Raw genomic sequence first — 26,348 nt, 5'->3', positions numbered from 1 at the left:
TCTTGGAGCCTTCGATGGCAAGTGCGGGTCCAGCCCAGGCAGAAACAGACACAGTGGTGCCGCAGGAAAGAGAGAACTCAAGGCCACCCGCCATCTCTCCTGGAGACAGGCACAGCCGCGAGGCTGCCAAGCTCAGCCCAGAGCAGGACGTTCCCGCAGCCAGCCTGGACTCAAGTTCAAGAGCAGCCCCAGGAAGCTGGGTGCGATGGTGCGCGCCTGTGATCCCTGCACTCAGGAGGCTGAGGCAGGAGGATCTCTGTGAGTTCGATGCCAACCTGCACTATACAGCAAGTCGCTGCCTCAAAAAGCAGCAATAATAAGCCCAGAAGTCTCGGGTTCAGCGAGGGAGGGTGGACGTGGCACCAAGAGCCCCGCTGCTGCCACCACAAAGGTCTGTCTCTGCTAGCTGCGGTCCCCCTTCTGGTCACTTAGGCGGGCGTTGTGCAGAAACTAGCCAAGTGAGGGTCCTGGCGTCTGCCAACACCTGACCGGGTGGCGTGAAGAAGCTGCCGGGAAGGGGTCAGAGCGGCGAGCCTGGGGCCACATGAAGAAGAGCCTCCAAGTAGGTGCAGGCGGCCCTTGTGAGGTCCCTGAGACCTTGAGACCGTCAGGGCTCTCTCTCATTCTCTATGGGAAGCCGAATGCCACTCGCTCCAAAGGCCACCAGAGAGCAGAACAGGGGCCCAGCTGTGCCATCTGACGGGACTTAGCCTGAGGCAACATCGTCCAGTGAATCATCTGCTGGAGCCAGACAACAGGATCTAAGTAGGCGGGTGCTTCGGCTCCAGCCTCTCCCCTCACCGATATCGTCTGACTCTGTGTGCGTGTGTGTGCGTGCGCGTGCGCGCGTCTCTGTCTGTCTCTCTTTTCTCTCCGTGTGTCTCCGTCTCTCTCTTCCTGCCTCTGTCTCTTCCCTCTCTCATCCCTCCTCCTGCCATGATGCTGGGCAAGCCCCCCCCCTCAGCCCCTCTCGTGTCGTCCCTGCACAGTAGTGAACTCGAGTCCTCCCTAAGGAGCAGGTTTGCTTCTTGCAGCTCTGGAGTTTAGGTTGCCCTGGCGGAGGGGTCAGCATCCACCCAGGGTCTGTGAGGGGAGGCCTCCCAGGAAGAAGACAGAAGGACGAGACCAGGGGGCTGCCTCTCCTTCCCTCAGGGACCCACTGGTGCCGTCGCCAACCCCGCCCAGGATGACACCACTGAGCCCCTATGCAAGGGTCCCACCTCCGAGTACACTGGCACTGGGGACCAGGCTTCCAATGCGGGGATTTGGGAGCCCATTCAAACCACAGCAGGCTGTACTCCTCAGGGTAGAGGGGACAATATTGCCCTGGCCCAACCCAGGGCTCCCCCTGAAGCCTGACCTCTGTCCCTTTGGCCTGGAGCTTTGCACAGCACATAGCTGGTCTTCTGGGCACAGGTATTATGGATGACAGGGTCCTCCTGGCACAGCACCTATGGGAGACCCTGACAGAGGGGAGCAGAGCCCTCGCAGCCCGCAGTGGCCCAGGTGAACAGCTATGCACAGGCCCGGGATCGCCCAGAGCTCTGAGCAGAGACTTATCCCGCCTGGATGCAGCTCACGCCCCTGGGCCGGTGGGTGGTCTCTGCTCAGAGCAAGTCCCCTGGCATGGTCAACAACATCAGAGCAGGACTAAGGTGGCCATGTGAAGGGACCTACCATGCCCCAGGGGAGAAGGAAAGAGGCTGAGGTCACACACAGGGAAGGGGCAGAGCCAGGGTGCAGAACCGGGTACTCCTCCCCAGAGTGCCCCCTCCCCGACACCCACCCCTTTGCCTGTGTGCTCAGAGGACCCCGTTCCCCCACTGCTGCCCTCCCTCTCTGTCTTACGCCTGCTCTCCACAGTTGGCCTCCCTTCCCAGCTTTGCGGTAACTCCGAGCCCAGCTCCTGCTTTCCTGTGACTCCACTAGCCCCCAGCTCTGTGGCCTTGGCCCAGGCACGGCTGGAGCCCCACAGGCCCCTGCGGCCTGGCTCCCAAAGGCACCTAGAATCAGCTTTTCTATGTCTCTATGCACCAGGGATGGCACCTGGTGACCTGAGGGCACAAGGTCACCAGGTACACACATCTCTGCCCTGATCCACCCCTCACAGCAGCGTCTGGGCAGGAGTGCTTCCGGGAGCTCCCAGGGAGAGGAGGCATCTCCAGGAGCGCACAGCACATCCTGGTTCCCGATGTTCCCGGCCTCTGGGGCACCTTGACTCAGTTTGCACTTTCTGGGCCACTTTTTGACCATTCATTCACTAAACCCTCACTGCCTATGGGCCCGGCTTGCCCAGGGACCTCATGGTCCATGCGACAGGCAGCATCCCTGCTGGTGTGGACCTTGCGTTCCCCATACTCAGTGACCATAAACTCATATGAGAGTGATGGCAGAGAGAACTGCATGGGATAAGTGGTCAGGTGCCCTGCTGGAGGGGGACAGGGCGGGGCTGCCTCCTGCAGGATGGATGATGCTGCAGTTTCCTGCGGACTGCATATTTGCACTAAGCAGCACGTCGCTGCGTACTGTGGGCACCAGGCTGAATAGCTCACTGGTGCTCCCTGGGCTGTCCCCGTGGAAGGAGAAGCTGGAAATGAGCACCTGGCATGTTCCAGAAGAGCTTAATGGTCCCAGACATCAAGATCTTCCCATACAGCAGCCTCTGAGGTCTGCTCTGCATCTCGCTGTATGGTCCCACTTTGTGGCCCCCAAAGCCCGGGTATAGGGAGGCCTGTGCTGAAACAAAAGCAAGATCTTGTGGTGAAAGCCTCACCTTTGTGATTAAAGAGCAACACCTGTGAGTCCAGCACTCCAGGTGGCTGAGCAGGAAGGCGGCGGTGGGCACCCAGTCCCTGAAAGACACTGACGTAACTAGACCCCTGTCCAGATATAAAGTGACAAAAGGCAAGTGCTGCAGTTCAAGATGGGCCCTGGGCTCAATCCCTAGCGCCACACCAAATAAGGGGGAAAATGAGGGGAAGAAAATGATTTTGAGTAATATTTGAAGAGTCTGGATTTCAAATACAAGAGAAAGAATAAGCCTCACACCAGGACAAATGTGTTGTCTGTGTAAATAAAGAATTTGTGCTTTACCATAAAAAGATGTCTTTTTTATTAATTTTATTGAGAAACAAATAGCAATGATACAGTTTCAAAACCGATTAGTAGGACAGTTTCAATAGTTAATACATCGCATATTGTTGTCCTCATAGTGGTTATTCATAGTGCAAGATGCAGACATGATATCTTGTCCAAACACTATTAGTACAAATCTTTCTTCTCACTGAATTAAGAGAAAGTAGCTGTATATCTATCCTAAGATGTTTGATATTCAAACAGACAGTGAAGTAGAGCTCAACTGCCTATGTTATAGAGTAATGTTATCATTAAGCTTCCCTTCTGGAGGGTTAACAACCTAAGTTTGCAGATCAAAAATTAGAGAAAAAAGAAGGGCTAGAAGGACAGTCAACATTTTGGCCCTAGCCTTTCAAGGTCAATGAGGACTCAGGACATAAGAGAATTTGTACTGTAACATCCTGTAACTCAGTGATGACCCAAATTTTCTGATCAAGGAGATTATGGGGCCATAGAGGAAAGTGATTGATGATGTAGAGTGAGCCTAAGGAGATTCACATGGAGAGAAAACATTCTCTCAGGCTTTCACAGAGAGCAAATTGGTCAAGCAATGGCCGTGACTCATCCACACGGTTGACACTGACAAAGGATCTACAAACTGTGATACAGGCTTCAGGGTAAATCTGAGGGGATTTGACTGACTTTGTCAGATACAAAAGTTACATTTCTTGTTATATAGGTCTTGCTTTATCTTGGTCTTAACCATCCATCAGAAAAATATAAAAATGAGGCATAAAAAGTAAAGCCATACTAATATGCTGAGCTGTAAAAGGCTCAAGTCAACAACTTTTGACATTGCCAGTCCTACTATTCCGAACTACTGGACTATATTGGATTGTTTTGCTGAATTCACGTGCCTATAATATTTAAAGGGCAATGGAATGCCCATCTCTGACAAAACTAAGCAAAAAGGGGGGCTATAAATGGACTGTTTCGTATCTGTATATATAAAAAGTTGTCTTGTAAATTTTCTTTAAAAAGATGGTCATGGCCTCCATCCCATTGAAGAATGAGAAAATGATATAAATGGAATTCATGGCTAACAAATCTTAGGGGGGCCCTGCATAACATGTAATCAAGAAACAGAGATTGCAAACAGCGAGATGCTCCAGCTAGTCAAGTTGGCTAGGGTTTCTTTTTGCACGCTGGCCTCAGTGTTGTGTCACAACATCGCACTATTTGGGGATGCCAATTGTTACCTCAACCTTAATTTGTGTGAGCACACCTGGGACAGAGGAAGAACCCAAAGATGCCTTCATCCGGGTCTCCAAACTCTGCCAATGAAAGGGAATGTAAAGGCACAGATAGAATTAAAGGCTGCTTCTATCAGCTGGCCTCGAGGGAGGAGGATCCGGGATCATCTGCGCGGGGCCAGTGTTGCCCCAAATCCATGACCCTGGAAAGAGCAAGTGGAAAAGTCAGTGTCAGAGTGATGTAGCAGCAGAGGACCACACCAGCCAGTGCTGGCTTTGAAGATGGAGGAGCCGCGAGCCAAGGAATGCAGATAGCCTCCAGGAGCCAGAGAAAGCAAGGAAAATGTTCTTTTGGGACCTCCAAAGGGAACACTGCCCAGGCGCACCTGGACTTTACCCCAGTGAGCTCCACTGTGGATGCTTGATCTCCTTTTACGGTAATGCGTGGTGGCTAGAAGCCACCAGCCCTGTGGCAGTTACACAGCTGAAGGAGGTTGGTGCGATACCCTTCTATGACGCTTAACTCTATTCTGTCAGCTTCATTGGATTAAGAAGCGTCTAGTGCATGAGCAGAGCTCACTCCGGATGTGTCCGGGTGGGTCATGCAGGTGACACCTTGGGTGCCATCGTGTCCCTCCTCCTTCCTCTCTGGCACTGGCCCAGGCACTGCTTCTCTGCCCCAGGACCCGAGCAGCTTGGCTCTGCCCCTGCTCCCCCATACTTCTGTCTTGGAGTAACCAACCAGGGTCTGAAACCTTGAGTGAATTACACCTGTCCTCCTCTAATGTGGGGGTACTGCCACTCAGCAAAGGCAAAGCTGACCAATGCCCCGTTCCCCTAAAAAAGACTTTTAGACAATTTACTCTATTGGTGATGTTCAGAAATGTAGTCAAAGTTATCTATTCAATCACGTTTAAAGTGAAAATTGCCCCCCCCCCAAAATTAAAGTCATTTATAAAGCTGAGGTCTTGGCCTGCTGCCGCATGCTGCACTGGCCCCACCCCCAGGTTCGCTGAGCAGCTGACTGAGTCCAGGCATGGTGGCACACACCTGTAATCCCAGTGCTGGAGAGGCTGAAAGCAGGAGGATCACTAGGAGTCTGAGCTGCGCAGTGAGACCCTGCACCAAATACATAAATTTCAAAAAATGAAGTCTTCAAATCAATTTCAGCACACATGATGTGCAGTAGTTGATAAACAGCATGCATCCATAATGTGGAATACTACACAGCCATTAAAACCATTTATTGGAAGACAATTCATTTTCATAGGACAGCACCTGTTATACACTAATTTGAAGGTGAGCTACTGTGTGTGAAGTAACATGCAATCTTCAACAGACTGCCTGTCTTTAGTGCATCTATATGCACCAAAACAACAGCCAAAATCCCTGGGATGGCTTTATTTTTCTTTCGGTGCTTGTCTATGTGTCCCAAGTGTCATAAAGCCTGTGTTACCTAAGCAATTTTGAAAAACATATAGAAGAAAGGGCCAACTAGATAGCTCAGTGGACTAAAGTGCCTGCTTAGGCTGAGCACAGCAGCCGGGGTTTGATCCCCAGTATGCCCTGCCGGCCCCTCCCCTGGGGCACACTGAGATGACAATTGAGACTGGGCGTGGTGGCGCACGCCTGTAATCCCAGCACTTGGTAGGCTGAAAACAGGAGAATCACTACAAGTCCACTCTCCATAGTAAGACCCTGTAGACCCTGCAGACCTTGTACTAAATACATAAAAAAAGAACAACATATAGAAGTGACTTCTAGTAGATCATATAAGGAGATAAAATGCTGCCATTTCACAAAATCAGACTGTGGGAGAAGACTTAGTCACTGGAAGCCACTGGTGATGGGCTCAACAGTGATTGGCAATTCATAACTGAGGGTGGTTTATGACCACTCAAGTGGGAACGAAAGAAAAAGGCTGGAGCGGAAGACTGACGGGAAAGACACTCTCGAGCTGGTGCCGGCAGGGCCACGGGGCGTCGGCCTTCTGTGACTGAGGCACAGGGCTGTTCTGTGGCTGCAGAAGCACGTGGCCCTGGCCTCCTGGACAGCAGACCCGCAGTGACCAGCAGAGGCCAAGGGACAGCGACAGGGCACAGTGCTGGCGGTGACGTGGCTTTCCACACTAGCGTCCTCTCAGCAAGCCGATGTTCCTGCTGCATCCCTCTGCCCATGACCTGTGGCCGTGACCTCGCAGAGCAGGGTGCAGAGCTGGCAGGGAGCGCCCTGTAGGACAGCCACCTGGGCGCACCCCCTGTGCCACCTCTGGCTAGGCAGCCAGCTCCATAGTCTCTCCTCCTCCACCCCAGGGAGCCCAGGGCTGGGGAGAAGGCAGGAGGCCTTTCTTCTTTCTCCTCCATGCCACAGCACCTGCAGTCCCCTTAGGGATGCTCTTCTCTGGTCCCTTGGCTCCCTCCTCCACCCTGTTCACCAGGTCCTGCTTGCTGTCCCAGGGTTACTGCACCTGGGCACACTCAGGCCTTCCCATGACAGGAGAGACTCATCTTTCCTCAGGTCTGCAAAAGTTGTCACCATCCAGCCATTTCCCACGGTCCCCAGCCTATGGCACCCTTCTCCTCCACCTCTGTATCCCAGCACAGTTCTATCTATTCTTCTCAAGGACTGCAGAGGAAGAAAAGCAAAGTGTGTGTTCTGTCACCTCTCTTAAACCGGAAGTCTACACCCCAGGGCACTAACTATATTAAACTTTACCACACGACTCGGGGGAGTGTAAGAATTATGGTTTGGAGATCCTGGCCAAACCATTACAGGATTCTAAGAAGGAGATCTTGTGTAGAGATTAGAAGTGTTTGTGGGGAACACATGGGAAAGAATCTTCTAGAACAGAGGCCCTGATGTCTTATGGCTCTTATCTGGATGGCCCCCTGAAGGCTCATGCAGTCCTACGCAGGACTTCTAGAAGGTGATCAGCTTGTGGGGCGCTATAGCTGACCTGCCGGGGGCACCCCCTCCTGACTGCTCCCCTCTCTCTCTGCTTCCTGTCCACCCTGCCATGGGCAGCCCTCTTCCTCCTCCAGTGCCCTGCGCCATGCAGCCCTGCCATGGGCCCGGCTGACTATGGACAGAACTGTGAGCCAAAATAAACCTCTCCACCTTTAAGCTGTGGGTGCCAGGCATTCTGTCCCAGGGATGAGGAAAGTGAAGCAATGAGCCCCAGCCTGGGCTGGGAGAGGCACTGGGACTGCAGCGGGTGGACCCGCGGAAGGATGGCAGTGCCCACGTGCATGCACCAGGACCTGGAGTAGATGACACCCTGGGTGCTTTAAGGTCCACCCTCCTGCTGTGTCTGTGCCACCATCTCAGCCTCCAGGGGCCGGGGTGTTATCTGGGGGAAGGGGCACAGAGACAGACAGGGTGCCCCTGTGGCCAAACTGGAAGCAGTTTGTGCGTGAGGAATGCCAATGGCCGTGAGATTCTGCAGCCTGCTCCCCGACCATCACACGGACACCCCAGGCCTCCTGTACCACCCTCATCTGCCCATGCTTCAGGAACATCAATGAGGGCCCTTTGGTGGGCTCCCAAGGACACAGGCTGGTGTCCTCCTAACTGAGCCCAAGGCCAGGGCACCAGGCCAGGCTGCACTGGGCCTTCTGTGCTCAGCACCATCTCAGAGAGGCTATCTGATGCCCCAGGATGGACATGATAATCAAAAGCCAGAGGAATTTGGCAGAACTGACACAAACACGGAGGACGCCAAGATCATTTGGCGGAAGCTACCTTTCAGGCCGCCTGGAAACCAGCCAGCTGAGTAACCAGGGGCAACCAGAGCCTCCAGTGAGAACATCTCCAAAGGTCCAGTGTGACAGAAGGGGACACCTGCATGGGAGTGCAGGCTGGTCCTCCCTTCCTGCTGGTGTCACCTGGACAGATGCCAGGGAAGTGTGACCCAGGACAGGGGGACCCAGGGCTGGCCTGGGCCTGCTGCAGAATCCAGCAGCAGTGGCAGGAGACGATGCTATTTACAAAGCCAACAGCAAAAGCAAGAATTCTGAACATTCCTGAGCATCAGGAACATTCTAGAATGTTGTGAAATATTCTGGAAGTTCCTGCAGGTGATCCTTAATACACACTCCTGGGGTTGCTACACTTAGAGCCTGTGTCCTTTCACAACTCTTCACAACCCTTACTTTCCAGACTTTTGGGGGCTCCTGTAAGCAGGACAAAATCCTCTGGGATTCTTACCTCAGGGAAGTGCCTGATCCAGAGAATCGAGTGCTGCATGTGACACAGCCAAGGTCTCAGGGACCAGCTCTCCCATGTAGCTCCTCTGTGGGAAATGTGCAGAAGAGGCTGGAGACTTCATTTCTGTCTGCACACTTGTGTCTCGAGCCGTGATCTGCAGCTGAGGAATTCTGAGTCGCTTAGCTTTGGCTTGCTGGAGTTTCTAAGAAAAGACTTTGTCTCAAAGACCAAGTAGGAAAAGGGAGGAGAGGAATATTCGGGATTTTCAGTGTATTTGTCTTAACTTCTATTGCCTGTTGTATAAAAGCACTTGATTAAAAAGAATGGCAAGAACAGTAAGACAGTATGGACTCTCAGCCCATTAGAGAACGCTTGAATGCACCCCTCAGGCATTCTGCCAGACCAAAGGCAGTTCCTCTCCCCCAACCCCGTGTTCTGCTTGGCAAACTCCTACTCATCCCTTCCAACCCTAACTCAAATTCTCCACTACCCATAAAATATCTCTTGACAACAGTATTGCTTTTCATTTCTAGACTGTGAAGTGTTTATTTTTTTATCTGTTGCAGTCTCACTGATTTTAGTTCGTAAGTTCTACCCTATTATCAATGCTTAAAGCCTTAGTCTATTTTAATTGGCTGTGTATAAAAATCTACATCAATAAATGTCTGCTTTCCATAGTCAAAAAGAAAATACTCTGTCTTACACAGTCCCCGACACATGGGAAGGTGAAGGGACCCAAGACTCAGGTGACGTGGACCCTCCTGCGCCCCACCTCTGTCGTGGAGGATGCTGTGGTGCTTTCTACCTGCTTAGATCTCGCAAGAAGCAATGGGAAATGGAGTCAGGATTCTTCCCGCTACCCTCCCCCAGGCACAGTGAAGAGCTGCGCCTGTACACCTCCTGCCCAGGCAGCGGGGGCTCTAAGAGTCACCTCATCCCCTCCCCAACCTCAGGCACTGGATAAGCGAGCAGGACCCCAATGTGTGCATTCCAATCTGAGCTCTGTCACTTTGGAGCTGTGCAAGCCCCCAGCGAATCACGTGACACCACAGGGCCTCGGTTTTTTAGCGGTGACCTGGGCACAGGACAATCCTGAATGAGAAGACGTGGGCAAGAACTTACTGAGAACCAGCAGCTGCTTAGAACGCGGTTCCTAACTCGAGTGGGAGCTTTCGGATGCCGCTAGCTCGTTTGGTTTTGTTCCGCTGAGAGTAAAGAGGGAGGCTGAGTGTAAACCCTACCTTGCTCTTCCCTGAGTGCTTAGAGCAAAGTAAGAAAACTTCACACGGCCCGAGGCAGCTTTGCTTTTGCTGCGTCCTCCAGGGTCCCTGCTGGGCCCTTCCTGTCCCCAGAAGACTGTGGCAGAGCCCTGCTGAAGAGGAGAGCAAGGAGCCTCCCTCGTGTGTCCCTGTCACTCTCTCTGGTGCCTCTGGGGAGAAAGAGCTGTAGGAGGGTGATCCCAGGCCCCTAACAAAGGGAACTGCGGGAGAGAGAAAGATGTCCTGCGCAGGACAGCAGCACTCACGGCGTCCCCGCCCCGGCCTGGCGCCGGCCCAGGCCGCTGCAGGTTGGTCCTCCTGGCAGCCCAGGGCCAGGAGCAGCCGACTCCAAGTGGAGGGAGACTGCGCTTGGGCGAGCTCCCCTGTGCTAGGCGTCACCTAGAGGCCAGACGCAGAGGAGAAGGGTAATAAGCCGTGGATAACTGACCACGTTCAAGCTGGAAATGGGGGGGGAAGGGGTTCAGACCTTGAAAACTCAGACCTTGAGTCCTCTTTAAAGAGGACAGGAGCCGGGTGTGTGTGGTGCCCACGCCTACAATCCTGGCATTCTGCGAGGTGAGGCAGGGGGATCACAGGTTCGAGGCCAGCCTCGCAATTTAGGACTTGAGCAAGACCTTGCCTTGTCTCAACATAAAATATTTCAAAGGGCTGGGCATGTAGCTCAATGTGAAGGATGAGTTCAACCCCCTGGAGTGAAGGAGAGAGAGAGAGAGAGAGAGAGAGAGAGAGAGAGAGAGAGAGAGAGAGAGAGAGAGAGAGAATAGCATTTTTCCTTTTCCATTTTAAAATGGGAACTTGGCTCTTTGCGGTGTCGCGCCCTGGGTGATGACCTGCCCAGGAGCACTCAGGTGCCCGGAACCCAAGCCGTGCTGCTGACTCCACATAGCTAGTTGTTCGCTTTTTCACGGACACAGAGTGGCACTCGCTGCTGAGGCCAGTTACTGTCACCATTGCTGTTGTCATCGCGCGATGTACCGTTTCCCATTTTCTTCTGCTACATTTCAGGTCGGATCTTGGCCCTCACTCTCACGGTACCCTGCAGAGAAGGCCCTGCTGCCCCTCCAAGAGGCCCCGTTGAGGCTGAGGTGGCCGGGCTGTGGCACAGGGGGCAAGGCGGCTCAGTCCACCCTGCAGCGGGGCCCGGGGGGGCTCGCTCCGTTGGCCCTGGGGTCCTGCTGCGAGCCCCGCGGCCGGCCCCGCAGGCACCTGGAGGAAGTCGCTGTCCCTCTGAGAGGCTCGAGTGCCAGGACGGCGCAGTGAACTGCTCAGTAGACAAACCAGTTAGGGTTGAATGGGGGAAAACGAAGGCGAGGGAGAAAGCAAGGAAAAAAGGGCGAGAAGGGCCGACCAAATAGTTCGGTGGATTAAAGCACCTGCTTAGGGAGACTCAGGGGCTCAGCCCCCAGCGTGCTGTGTCGGTCCGTCCCCGGGGCACGCTGACACATCCATTGAGACTGGACGTGGTGGTGTGCGCCTGTAATCCCAGCTCTTGGGAGGCTGAATACAGGCGGATCACTATGAGTCCAATCTACATAGTGAGACCCTGTAGACCCTGTACTAAAATACAAAAGGGGCAGGGGAGAAAGAAAAGAAAAGAGAAGAGAGAAAGAGGCGCAGGGGAGGGAAGGAGAAGGGAGGAGGGGAGCTGAGGAGAGGAGAGGGGCTGCTTTACTGCTATGAACCTTGACTGCTTGGCCTTTCCAGGCTGGCCCCTCGTGGTCTGGCCAGGTCCCCCCTTGGCGCCATGCAGCGTGGCCTTGGCTGAGCCCCGACCCTCAGTCCCCCAGGCAGCCTAGCTTTACGGCCACCAGAACACATAATGAAAGGGAGAGCAGAGGAAACGCGAACCAGGAGTGAGGACTCACTGCGCACGTGCTGCGCTCTTCCTTTCCTTTTTCTTTCAGCACTGAGGACCAACCTGCAGTCCTTCTTGCCGAGCTACATCCCTGGCCCATTGCTGTCCTTCATTTCGAGACGGGGCCTTACTCACTGAACTGCCTAGGCAGGACTTAAATTTGCAGGCCTCCTGCCTCAGCCTCCCAGAGTGCTGGGATTACAGGCATGAGTCACCACCCCCAGCTGGGCGGCACCTTTGCGTGACTGGAAGCACACTAGGGGCTGCACCCCAGTGTCACCAGCCGCACACAGCTGACACGCTGCACTAGGGTGTCATGAGGGCTAGGATGTCTTTAGCTGCATCATCCGCTCTGTGAGTGACCCGGCACTGGGTGACTGTGCAGGACGGCATGAGGCTGACTCAGCGCACAGGCTGGTGTAGAAGGTGGAGGAAACTGCACGTGCCCCGTCTTAATGCGTGTGGGGTCTGCAGAGCCCCTTGCCAAGGCACAAGGTTGAGCTAGTCCCTGGCCTCAAGATAGTCCCAGCCCACAGGGAGTGGTGGGGCATGCCTAAAATCCCAGCACTCAGGAGGCTGAGGCACAAGGATCGCTGAGAGTTTGAAGCCAGCCTGGCCAACAAGTGAGCTCAAGGCCAACAAGAACTGCATCACAAAACCCTGTCTCAAAAAGACAAAACAATAAAAAGAAGAAGAAGACAGTCCCAGCCTGAAAACCGAGAGGGTGACCTGGGACACAAAGGAGCGACACTGGGACAGAAGTGCAGTTTACAAGGAATTGGGTGGAGCACTCAGACTCCTGCAAGGGCCTGAGCTATGGGCCGTGCTGCCAAGGCCGGGCGCTGAGGAAAGGTTTGGCCCAGGTCCCTTTTGCCTCAGAGATTTCATGAGGTGGGTGAAATTAATCTGTAGATTAAAATTAATTATCTCCAGACCATCATCATGGACCCCGTCTTTCCTCTGTAGGCCCCCAGCCTTGACTAGTAGAAAGTGAGGGGACTGAATCATGACCCCGCTGGGCAAGACAGGAGGGACATGGGCTCCTTCATCCCTGACTCTGGTCACTTGCACCCTATGAGCCATGTCCTTGGGGCCTTTGTCCTACAAAATGATGCAAAATAATAATAATAATAATAATAATAATAATAATAATGAAGATGATGATGATGATGATGTTATTTCTTCTTCCTCGTCCTCCTGCTCTTCCACCCTTTTCCCCCTTTCTCTCCTTCTTCTCCTCCTCCTCCTCCTGCTTTTCCTCCTTCTTTTTCTCCTTTCTCCCCTCCCCCTTCAAGGTCTTACAAAGTAGCCCAGGCTGTCCTCTAACTCACAACTCACGATGCTCCTGCCTCAGCCTCCCGCATAGCTGGGGTGATAGATGTGCAGCATCGCACTGGCTCTGGGTCTCCTCTGGACAGCCCACATGCAGCTCCCAAGCTCAGCCTCAGGCAGTGTGCAGCTCACACGCCAAGGGTCTTATGCCCACTCCCGGCCCATGCGGCTCGGGTCCGGCCCTGTAGCTCCCTGAAGCTTAGGTCCCCATCTATACAATCTGGATTGTATTACTAGCCTCAAAGGGTCTGTGGTAAGAATGGCATTAGAAAACCTTCTTAACTAGTTCCCAAGCAAGGAGAGCTACTGGTATTGTTGCCCTTTAAGCCACAGTTCTTCAAAGACCCGTTAGCTAAATAGCATCAGGCAGAGCCCACTCTCTGCACAGAGAGACTGTTGAATAACAACAGTTTGACAGTCAAAAATCATCTGAAACAAATTTCAATTTCTTCTAAAGTCTCTTAAGGAACCTGGGAGGAGGACAAACCTGAATTCCACAGCCACTGCCCTCGGCCTCCCGCCATCCCTGAGCTGCCCCACTTTCCTCCTTTCACCAGCACTCGAGGCCTCACATGGTATCTGACCTTGTTCCTGCCCTCCCCTGCCCTCCTGGCCTGCCTGAGCTCGATCCCATAGCCCTTTCCCATGCCTGAGCTGGCCCTTCCTGTCCTCTGCTGCTTCTCCTCAGTGTCCTGCCCACTCCGTGAGGCTGTAGGACCACGACAGGAGAAGTACATCTGCTGAGAGGTCGATACTCCCCTGTGCTCCTTGCTCTACTTTCTTCAAAAGGTCTGTTCCCTGCTACAGTGACATCATGCAGTGTTTTCAAGGTCTCTGCTTTGCCTGTGACATTAAGAATACAGTGAAGAGAAAAATTTGAACCCCTCTAGAATATTCTAAGAAACTCTGGAATATGCTAGGAAATTCTCACATATTCTAGAGTACTCTAGAAGAAAAAATATGTCTATGGAAGTCCAGTCCGGCCCCCTGCAGGCGTATGGTAAACAGAGTCCTTTGTACTTGGAGTGACAACAAATCCACTGAAACCTCTGGCCCCCAAATCAAGAGCTCAGAGCATTGCTTCACTTGAAGCTGGACAGCAGCCATCACCAGCACCCTCAGAGGAAGCCCATCACTCAGCGGGCCACGCGAGGGTCTGCGGGTGCCCATTAGCATTTAATGTGATTCCTTATGGTAAGTGGTAGCTGAGTTCCACTCATTTGGAAAGGGCCAGGGTCGGTCTGCCCATGAAAAAGGATGCATTAGTGAGATTAAATGGGGCTCATCGTGCCAGCACATGTCACTGGCGCTGCTGCAGACAATAAGGACAGCAGGAAGTGATCTTTCCCCAGTGATGAATGCTGTCTGGGTTCCGTCATGCTGTTCTCTAAAGGTGTGTAGAGGGTCAGAGCCTTGCACACTCCAACCCGCTTCCTCCCAGCCTGCCAGTGCTGTGCTCCTGAGCCGACTGAGCTCACGCACTTGGCTAAATGTAAGCTTCGGTTTGTGCCTTTGAAGGGGACACAGGCACCACAGAGAAGTCCTTTCAAAAAGTGAAAAACAGCAGTGGGAGTATTGGAGAAACTGCTTCTTGTGTCCCAAGCAATGGCTCACACTGGCCAATTAGGCCTACCTGCTTGCCCCTCAAAACTACGAGGCCCTTAAGAATGAGAACCGCATCCTATCCACTTCTGTTTTCCCAGTCCTGCTGTGGCACTGACACAGGACTCTCCAGGATTTGACGAGCCCGTGAATGGCTGGACTTTGTCGTTCCAATTTTCAGGCAATGAAAAACTAGACACGTCGCTTTACATCAGGAAAAAAATAAAGGAATGAAACAGCCTCCTCATAATACAACAGTGTACTGCAACATCATGCAGCCATTAAAATGGCAGGAGATCCACTGACAGATGGATGAATAAATACAAAATATACATGAATAGTACTCAGGTTGAAAAGGGCCAGAGACTCTGACACATGCTGGGAGGCAGACAGACCTTGAGGAGGTCATGCTATGAAATAGGCCAGCCCTGATAGGATAAATCCTGTCTCCTGTGTCTACATGGGGGCTACGTGGAGTAGCCAGATGCATCGAGACCAAGAGTGCACGGTGGTTCCGGAGGCTGGGCTGAGGGGCGATGGGGTAGAGGTTCAGCTTCGCTTTGTGCCCCGAGATGTGTGCTTAAATATGATTAAGATGGTCATTTTTATGTGCACGCTCCCACAGGTAGAAGTTACTGTTGGAATGGTCATCTAAGTTGGACAAGGTAAGGTGTTCAGAGCAAATGACAGTACAAGGACCGACCTAGACGCACAGGTAGACAGGGACAAACGAGGAAAAGCATCACACATCGCATGGTACTGTGGAATCATTGGCATTTTAGTGCTTTTTAAATGTATTCACTCTTCACTTCTTTTAAAACTATGATGGCAAAGGAAGACTTAACAGAAGCAAAACTGCAGACAGGCCTGAGAGAGCCTGGCATCAGGCTGCAGCCCTGGGTTTCCAGAGGCTTCTGAGGTAGAGCTCTTCCCAGGCCAAGCCCTGAATCACTTCCTTAGATGATAATGGTGCAGATGGTGGTCATGGAGGTGATGGTGGTGATGATGGCGGTGGTGACGATGACGTAACCGGACTCTGTGATTATTCAATTAAACAAATTAATAAGAATTATAAAGCACCCAGCAGCATGGAGTTCATGCTGAAGCATCAAGGGCAGAACTCAGCTCGCTGCTAACAGGCGCTTGGCCGTGCATTTGGGGCAGAGGTGCACATACGTGTATCGAGGCTGACCTGCGCGCCAAGACCCCGAGCCCCAGCACACATCGAGCCCGTCGCTGTTCTTTTGAAGCCACACTGTCCCTGTCGGTGGGAAGGCTGCGCCGAACAACTCTCTCAGCAGCCTTTCCGCTCTGGCAGTTTCCAAATGGACTGAGCCTTATCAGCCCCACCTAATTCTGCAAGGACCTGCACGTTCCAACACCACTGTCTAACAGGCTCTCCCGTTGCAAAAGGATTTCCATGAATGTTATTTTTAAATTAATCGGATGCATGTTTGCAGTGCTCACAATAAATATATGAATACAAACAAGAAATTTCATGTAAATATATAATTATATTATGCACATTACATAAATGTCATATAAACTCTGAGAGGGTAGAAACCAACCATGACTTCAGATAATCCTGAATAAATAACTCACTCTGTTTAGCTGTGTCTTGAGCCACAAGGTTTGCATTATGGAGAACGACTTCTATCACTGCCTCTTCGCTGCTGGCCTGAGGGGAAGCCTCTTCCACCACAGGACCTCTGCAGTGGCAACGCAGCGGTAATTTCAGCTGTGTATTCTAGAAAACACCCCAGTGCCAGGTCTTTTAAATTCATAAGATGTGTCTCAGTAGCATGCTGCTGTTACGGGATTGGACCAGGGAAGGAACAGAAATAGCAGAGGACCCTTGAGGACCCCAGGTCTCGGGGAAGTAAAGCAAGATGGCGGCCGTTTACAAAATAATGGAGGTTGACTCCTCCGGGGCCACTACAGACAGGCCAGTGACCCATGGAGGAACTGAAATAAAGGAGATCAAGGTTAGTCCTCATGCTCCCTGCTACTCCCTGTTAAGCAGGACTTTGGAGCCATCTGTTGTAGTCAGGGCTTACAAGGGAAACAATTTCATACAGGACCTGTAATTTATGGGATTGTTTGATAGTAGTCACCAAAAGAGTCAAGTACAAGAGTGCACGAAATCTGTCCACACACTAGAGACCCAAAGAATCCAGCCACGAGCCTGCATCCCATAGTAATGTCCTATATGAGTCCAGCTAAAGACTCACAGCCATGACAGTGACCTACACAAGTCCAGCTGGAGGTCTAGAGTCCATGACAATGCCTCACAAAAGTCTGTTTCACTGACCTGCACTGGGAAGGCCCAGAAGTCAGCAGTGGAAGCTAGAAAGCCTGTGCCAGTGGGACGAAGGATCTGTGCCAGCTGCTGAGGGATCTGCCCTGGAGTCAGGCTGCTACGCTCAAGGGAGGCAGCAGCACTCCCTAGAAAAGTACCATAGCAACAGTGAGGTCCCGAGCTCCTCCAGGAGTGAGGAAAGCTGAGTTCATACCAGGAAAGCCAGCACCACAAGCTTCTCCAGGAGACTGAGCGGTGTACCATCGTCCCCTCAGAGGCCAGGAAGTGACGCTCAAGGTGAGGACCAGAGCTCCCCCAAAGTCAACTGCAGCCATTCTCAGCAGCAACAGGCCCAAGCTCCCTCAACAATGAGAACAGCCGAGTTCATGTCAGGAAAGCCAGTGTGACAAGTTCCTCTAGGAGAACCAACAGGCTCCATCTCCTCTCAGCTGTCCCTTTTCATACTGTTGGCAGCAAGCCTCTGGTGGGCCCTCCACCCCCAGCACTGTGCTGGCTCTGTTCAGCTGGATGTCACAAGTTGCCCGCCAGCTGTCAGTCCACTGCCCCATCACGAGCTGTGGGAGAAGAGGGGCACAGTGCTAAGATGACAATTCTCCCAGTTCTCGCAAGATTCCGCAGATCCCAAGAAAACTTGGGCAAATGGAGAAGCCAAAGCAGGCAGCTGCACCTCTGGGCCATGCCGGAGCCCTTGTGGAAATAAACAGAATGGTGACTATCGAATGATGGGTCTGCACACAGGTCATGCACAACTTCTCAGAGCCTGCGCACTCAGTGTTTGCCCTAAGAGGGAGCATCTCCGGTCATTCCCACCTTAACACAACGTGGTAGGAACAGGGTAGTTCCACTTCTCTGGGAGACCCATAACACCTAAAGAAGATCTAGCGACAGCTAGAGGGGGTCAAACTTGTGTGGGGCTTTGCCGGGCTTTTGGTTGAAAGCTAATGCGATGGGAGCAATTATCTGGCCTTCCGGATGCACCATGCCAACACTTTGATCTTGAAACACAGGGTAACTGGTTCTCTAAGAAGGCAAAGTGAGGCCAATGGGAACTGAATGTTTGTGTCCCCCCAAATGTTAATGTTGAAGCCCCAAGCCCTAGTGGGATGGAATTTGGAGATGGGGACTAGCGGTGACTGAAAAACATGGTGAATGTTAAAAATATTATATGTATTTAAACTCAAGTAACATGCTTGATGCCATTAATCCTGTTCAAAAACTCTCTCCTACTTTGAACATAACTATCCCTCCATTCTTGCCACTTCTTAAAGCATTTCCCGAAGTCCTCCTTCCTCAGTCACTAGCTGTGTTGTCGTGGCTGCCACCATGTCCTGACTCAGTTTAAGGCCTTCCATCTTCACGATCATTTTGACTTCAAGGAAGAACCAGCAATCTCATGGTCCCAGGCCCAGGGGACAGGTGATGAGGACCCGGCATCACCTTGGCACCACCCCGCTCTGCCACTGAGTGGCCAGGGGCAGCAGCCCTCACTAGATTTTGGATCACATCTCATAAAGACACTCACAAAAGAGATCTCCCAGCACCACCTCACAAAGGGCCGAGGTGGTAGCTCCGCAGGCATAAGCGTCTGCCTGGCCAGGGCAAGGTCCCAAGTTTGATCCCCAGTACTGAAAAAAAAAAAAAAAAAAAAATCGAGAGAGAGAGAGAGAGAGTGGCCAGAACATGAGCTAGGTGTGCTCAAAGTGAAGTGGGGGTATTTAGGGGGGGATCATGACAGTGTGTTTTATTGTGATCAATTTTTTTAAATTTAAACATTCATTATTTGTTTTTTTTTTATTTTTATTAATCTGTGTTTGCAGTACATAATGTCTCCAGCAGTGGCACCTGTATCTAAGACATCTTCATTCCTTCTTTCATCCCCTTTCTCCCATCCTCTCCCCTTGCTTCTGCCTCTCCACCCCCTTCACATTTGAGAATGACCTGTCTCCGCACCTCTGTTACCTTTTATTTTGCTCTTTATTTATGATTTGGGTTTCTCATGAAGAGGCCCACGTGATGCTTCAGCATGTGTCTGGTTGATTTCACTGCATTTTTGATCACTGTTTCCAGCTGCATTTCTTATCAACTAAGTAGTGTTGAAAATCACAATGATTCTAATGATGATTGTCATGGTTGATTATATCCCCTAAAAAGATATATTGGACTCCTAACCCCTAGCACTCCTAGATGTCCATTCTTTGAGAATACTGTCTTTGAAGATTATCAGGCTACTATGAGGTCATTGTGAGCCTTGATTCATTATAATTAAGGTCCTGGTAAAGAGGGAGAATATGGATGGAGAGAAACAGAGAGGCCATGTGAGGAGAGAGGTAGGGCTGGGATGAGGCGTCTACCACATGTCACCAAAGCCACCGGGAACTGAGTCCCAGATGAAGACCAAGTTGGCCCTCAACCCTGCAATACCTGGACTTCAGCTCCAGCACAGCGGGGCAATGACTTCCTATTTTGTAGGTCACCCCATGGGTGATGCTTCCTTTCAGCTGCTGGGGTAACTAACATGGTGACAATGACGGCAACCAGACAGGTACCAAGCCAACACCAACCAGTCAAGTGATGGCCACTCTTATAAAGCACCAAAGTAGACACAGACAGGAGCCAGGCTCCCGAGACAGACCTGACCTGGAGGTTCCTCTGCCACCACAACCCATGTCACCTTAGGGAAGTGGCGCAGCTTTTCTGGGCTTGTTCCCTCCTAGTACAGGAACGCTACTTGCTCCAACAATTATACAAGATCATGGGCATGGGTGCCCGATCTCCCACAGACACTCAGACCAGCATGTGGTCTCTCTCGTAGAGCTCCAGTTCACAAACACTGTCCAACCCTCCCAACATCTGGTCTCCAGCCAACTGCTCGTAGCATTAGCCTTCCCCTCTGCAGGATCTTGGAAACAGCAGCTTCTGGGCATCCTGGGTTGACCTCAGAACTGTCCATAAGACCCAGTTGTGAGCCCCCCCAATTTTTTCAAGCCCCTTGAGGTAGAAAACACATGCTCCACCTTAGGCATTCGACATGTAGTAGCGCTTCTACCCTGAATAAGGATAACACTAATGAATTCACAGACAACCTTTTCAGCCCCATGATAGAAAAAGATTTTCAGTCACTTTAGCCCAAGGTACATGTGCACCAGGGTCGCCCAAAGAAAAGGACAACACATTAATCTTTGTCCTCCTTGTGTTGAACAACCTCTCAAATAATCCATAGTGCGGCACAAAGCGAAACTCAAAACCTTAAAACTCCATCTATCTGGTCCCCAATTAAAACATAATCTTTTTAAACTGCCAATACCCACTGACCAGAATCAATAGAAGGGACGATTATGAATGGCATTTCCCAGTGATCTGGTCCGGCGGGGGATGGATTGCTGCTGTCATCTCTGGAGGGAGGGGGCAGTGGACCTGCTAGGAAGCCACAGAAAGGAAGGAAAGGTGGCAGATAGCCTGGCCCCCACCGCCCCCCACCCCCACTGCAACTGATGTGGAAATAAGGTCTTACCATCATAGCCATGAGGTGATGGCTTAAATTTTCCTGTGAAACCACAGTATGTGTTTCAGGAGGTGAATTGACCATTTACCCTGACACCCAATGGATGCCTCATGAGTGCCTTCTCCACCAAAAGGGGCTCCACGAGGTGGGAAGGGCCACGTGACGGATGCTGTCTGCAGTGGCCCAGGACCCGAGCCCAAAGCGAGGCCTAGCAGCTCAGTGGGGCTACACAGAAGTGAGACTCTGCACGTGGACCCGGGGATTCTGACGCCAAGTCCGCCATCCTCTCTGCCTCCCTGCACAGCAGGTCAGGGGCCTGGCCACCACCACTGATCTGCACGCCCGTGGACTATCCATGGGACAGACACGCACAGCCCCGGCCTAGCAGCCTCCACACCCACACTCACACAGGTCTTCTTTCTTGCCTCTGTGCCATGCAAAGTAAAGGTGAGACTGGAACACAGGTTCATTCCCAGAGGCCACTGAGGACCCTTTCTGGGGTCCCTCCAATCCCCATTTCCATGTCCCCTGGCCACTATGGTTGATCTTAAAATGTCACCATACACTGCAAACTAGCGAGCCTCCTCCCTCTCCACGGTGCCGCTGCGTTTCCCACTCTGCACACAGTCTGGGACCCAGACAGGGCTGCAAGGAGAAGCCCACCACCAGTTAGAGGGCACCACTGCTTCCCAGTTGTCCGCTAACCGCAGAGCAGTGTGTAGGGGCGGTGGGGCGGGAGGCGGGAGGGCCGAGGCTCCCCCAGGGCCGCGCCCCAGCCCCCCAGCCTCCCTGCTGAGATGTCAGCTCCTGGTGGGCACTCTGGGACTTCAGCTGTGGAGACTCAGAGAGCTGAGTGAGGAGCCCCAAGAAGCAGGAGGAACAGAAAGCGCCCCAGGGGAGACTGCAGAATGGAAAGGCCAGAGCATTTCCATTTTCCCCCGAAGGCACTGAGAATGGGGCCCAGGGCCTTCACACTGGGCTATGTCCCCGCTCTGTTTCTATTTTTTATTTTCAGATATAGTCTTGCCAAATAACTAAGCTGCTGAGGCTGGGCTCAAACTTGGGACCCTCCTGTCTTAGTCTCTCAGAGGGCGGGGATCACCGGCCTGAGCCACGCGAGGGAGCGGTGCGTGGTGAGTACAGGAATGAGTGAGAGGGTGCAGGAGAGGCTGAGTGAGCCCTTGGGTGGAGGCAGGGAGCCGCACACTTCTGCTCATTCGCCCACCTGGCAAAGTGGGCTCAAAGGAGAGGTGAGGTGTGCAGGGGATGCGGCAGGAGACAGCAGGAAATGTGAGGGCTGTCAGGGTCATTCGTGATGCTCAGAATTAGAGTCTGCGATGGTTTGGATCTACAATGACCCCAAGAGGCTCATGGGTTCTGAGGTGGGGTCTTTGGAAGGTGCTCAGACCCCAGGGGTCCTAACTTCACCAATAAGTGCAGCCACTGCCAGATTGGATGGTGGTACTGAGAGGCAACAGAAACTTAGGAGGTGGAACCTAACCGAAGGGGTCAAGAGGGCATGGCCTTGGGCCCTTCCTCCTTTCCCTACCCTCCCTTCTCCCTACTTCTCCTGTCCATCTCCTTTCTGTCTGGCAGGCCCCCTCCACCATGTGCCCAAGCCAGAATGCCCCCCTTACCCAAGCCCAAATCAGTGAGCCCAGCAGACCATGGGCTGAACCTCTGAAACTGCGATACCTCCTCCCCCTTTAAGTTGTTTTTTTCCAAATATTTGTCACAGCTGTGGACAGCTAACCAAGAAAGCTAACTGAGTCTTCATGGCGAGTTGTTAGGCTGCGTGAGTATTCAGGATGCTTTTCATGTGGATTCAGAAATCTAACAGAATGTCCTTACAGGGCTTCTGTCTTAGGCCATGGACCTCCGGGCAGTCCTAGGGACAGAGACTGAGGACCACATGGTCAGAGAAGTCACTATGCCCCACAGAAGAAGGCTGCTGGGAAGGAGGTACCAGCAGCTAACTGGCACAGGGACTTCCCGCAGCAGAAGTGGGCCAGCGAGAACTAGGACCCAAGTTCCACTCACTCCTGAGACCTCGACTATTTTTCCTTTCATCCTGGGAGGGAATCTAGAGCCTTGCACGAGTTAAGCAAGCACCGTGCTGCTGAGCTACAGCCCAAGCCAGAAGAGACTACTGCCACAGTCTGTCCCATCTGGCCACTGCATCTTGGGTAGGTGGAAAAGACATGGCATCCTAGTAGACTAAAGGTAGACCCCTGAGCTGTCCCCTAGCAAACAAGGCCGCGTGCCCTCAGGGCTACCTCATTGATAGGTGGGCACCTTTTTAATGCTAAGTTCTGGTAACTGACAGAAGTAGGCTGGGCTGGGAGTATAGATTCAGGTGGGGAGGCGAAGAGACCGTCGTCCTGCTTTGGAGGAGAGCAGGTTACGGCGGCAAACACAGGTGGGCATAGAACCGGAAAGGCAGGCTGGACCCCGAAGACCAGAGCTTGCATGGCAAGAGAAGATGCACATCCGCCTCCTCGGGGCCCAGTCCTGCCACCACGGCTAAGCTCTCGTGCTGAGGAAAGTACTCGAGGGGCAGAGTGGATGTGCTGTGTCTTCCTCTGCTGTTTGTCCTGACTGTCCTGAGACAGAAGCAGCCTGAGGAAGGCCTGCATCTGGCCCCGAAGACGTCAGCAATCTCAGAAGTCAGATTTGAGGGCTCTACGCGCTCCTGACATTTTCAGAAGTAGGGCCTGTCTCGAAAGAACTTCCTAATTCTTTTAGTCACATGCTCACCGAAATGCTGCTCCAGTCCAAATCTATCTAAGAGGCGCACAGTGCCGAAGCTGGAGGGAAAGCTGCTGTCCCCAGGGGTCTCCGGGTTCCCCTCGCCACGCGTACACAGATTGCTTTGGAAATACGTACGCATCACACAAGCATAGGATCAGGGCTGATGCATACCAGTGGCATTTTAACATTGTATTTTAAAACCACTGAATTCGATTAGAAAACTTCATGCGGTTCCTGTTCCCATCAAAGAAATCAGATGACTACTATTGTTACTGCAAGGAGACAACAAACCCTGCTTGATCTTTATGAAAAATATGAAAAGAAGCTACATGGACACAGGAAGTTCAGAGTCCCTCCTTATTTGTGGATTTGCTTCTGTATTTTCCTGGTCAGCCTCAGCCCGAAATAGAAAATAGAAAATTCCAGAAACCAATGACTTTCCAACTTCAAATCATGCCCAGACTGAGGAGTGTGGAGAAGCCTCACACCGCCCCGCTCTGTTCTGCTTGGGACACGCTCTGTCCGCTTGTGGGATGCCCATGCTATGTAAGATCCCGACCAGGCAAGGAGTCTCGAAGGAGCTGCTATGTGGCAGTGCCACAGCACCTGCGTCCACGGAACTCCTTGCCACTTAATGACGAGCTCAAAGTGCAAAAGCCTGTGGGCAGCCTTGTCACAGCATATTGTTCTCACTGTACTGTTGTCTCATCAGTAACTGATAGTGTCTCGCCATGCCTAATTTATACTCTAGATTTCATCATAGTAAGACGGGTGGAAAAATACACATCTGGGCTCAGCACTTCCCCAGGTTTCAGGATGCACTGGGGGTCTTGGAATGCGTCCCCCACAGATAGGGGAATTATTTAATTTTATATTTATAGTTCAGTTTTATGAAGGATCCAGACTCCTTTGTGCAGATCCCTACGGAAGGCGTCCTCCATCCACTGGACACTACGCGCAGTCGTTCAGTGACTGAAGAGGCCAAGGAGAAGGTCTAGCAGGCTGAGCCGCTCCGGACCCTCAGCGCCCCCTGGGCTCTGTATGCCCGGCGTTCAGTGCCAGCCACTTGCCTCGAGGCTCAGCCCAACGAGCCTGTTTAGCCAGAGGATGCATGAGGATGGAACAGTTCAGCGTTTGGGGCTGCAGGGAACCTGCAGTTTCGCTCCTTCACCCTGTTGGCTTGGTCCTCTCAGGAGCCAGCTGCCAGCAGCCTGTGGGAGTGCACCGCCTTGCTCCCCACGGGGAAGCCACAGAAGCCACTTCTCCAGCCCCCCCAAGAGGGAGAATTTATGTCCCCAAAGACCCAGGCAAGTCCCTTGGGTTCCCCAAGCCCAGACTGTCTCCTGGCCTCAAGGCTGCTGCATCCTCGGGACAAGCAGGTCTGGTGCTGGTGAGCTGCCCAAAGTAACAGGTGGCACACCGGAGGGAAGCCACAGAGGGTGCCTGCGCCCGGAGCACCCCGACGCACCCACCTACACCACTAAAAGCATTTGTAAATGTGTCCCTGCCTCATAAACTGCCATGGAGGAAATGCTTGAATATTAAATGCAACACACACATGTACACACACGTACACACATGTACACACATGTACACACACATGTACACACATGTATACACACATGTACACACACTTCAAAACTCGTAAATAAACAAAAAAACTAGTGATGTTATCGAAATTTTAGATGTAAATAATGGAGGAATAATTATGTTAAAATCATAATCAACTTAATTTCTTAAAAAGAACGAATGGAACTATGGGCATGAATCAGCAATAGAGTATCCCCCTAGCAGGCACAAGGCCCTAATCTCAATCTTTGCCACTACAGAAAGAAAGAAAAAAGAAAAGAGATGAGGGATGGAGGGAAGGAGTGGAGAGAGGAAGGGGGAGGAGGGGAGCAGGGGAGGAGTGGAGGGAGAGGGGAGTACAGGAGGTGGCGGAGGGAGGGAGGGGAAGAGGAGAGGGAGGGACGGGAGCAGGTCCAGAGCACCAGCCTCTCAGAACAGTCCACCATTTCACCCATCAAAGAAAGCAAATGCCAGTGAGGTTGGACATTCCCTTCCATCTTTTACATACCTTTCTTTATGGCAACTTATTATAATCAGACTCCTGATTTAAAAAAAAAAAAAATATTAAACCTTCTTATTAAAAGAAAGCTTGTAAGTCCTGAAACATGAGTATATTATAATTTGCCATATTCACCTGTTATTGGAAATGTATGTGATTGTCACAAATTTTACTTTATAAATACTATTATGTTATACATATTTATACAGAACTGTTGATGCCAGTTGCCGATGTAGAAAAGATATCTAGAAATTTAATGACAGTCAAAGACAGGCACATTTCAAGAGGTCACCACAAGTTGGCATTGCGTGCTTGTCCCAAAGTGGTCACTGAGCATGCCCAACTCAGTCTGGCTGGGGACAGCAACCCCTGGGGACAGTGTGAGTTCATCCCCAGGGACCTTCTGAGGTATTGTTCCTGGCTCTCACCCCAGGCCTGGACTCCCCTGAGGGACGGTGACTGCTGACACTCTTTCTGGAGGGTCATTTAAATGAACGTAAGAAGCACATGTCCCCCTCAGCAGAGCCTGTCGCCGGATCACTGTGGTATTTGTCAGGAGTGAAGAGGCAGGGCTCACAGATGACCCGACACCAGCGGTGACGTGAGCCAAGGATCACAAAGCCCGGGCTCCTCAGGGACGGTGCTCCCTCTCCTTCTAGGACCGTGACAGGGGAACCACCGGCTCATTGCTCCAAGAAAATAAGACATTCTTACATCCCACTCACGTCATGTACAGATGTCTTCGGGATGACACAAGCCATTCTATGGGTCCCTTCCCATGTGACACTGTTGTACCCTCACACCTTTCTCTGGCACTGGGCTGCTGTCCAGGAATAGTTGGGACACAGAGCAGGAAATAGGGAAATATTTGATGAACTCAATTCCTACCTGGGTCACCTCATCTCCAGTCTTTACTCACCAAACTTCTCCTCTATTTTCATCTTGAATTACTGGAGTGCACCACTCTTTACCCTAAGTATATAAAGAAAGAAAATGCTCCGGGCAGCTCCTACAGAGCAGGGAAGGTCACCCTACCCCCTTTCTCAGTTCATATCATGTTTCCGTCTATACCGAGAGCTAAAGATGACCACCACGTGCTTAAGC

This window comes from Octodon degus, unplaced genomic scaffold (assembly GCF_000260255.1).
Source record: "Octodon degus isolate 3935 unplaced genomic scaffold, OctDeg1.0 scaffold00070, whole genome shotgun sequence".
Taxonomy (NCBI): Eukaryota; Metazoa; Chordata; class Mammalia; order Rodentia; family Octodontidae; genus Octodon; species Octodon degus.
This window is presented reverse-complemented; position numbering follows the sequence as displayed.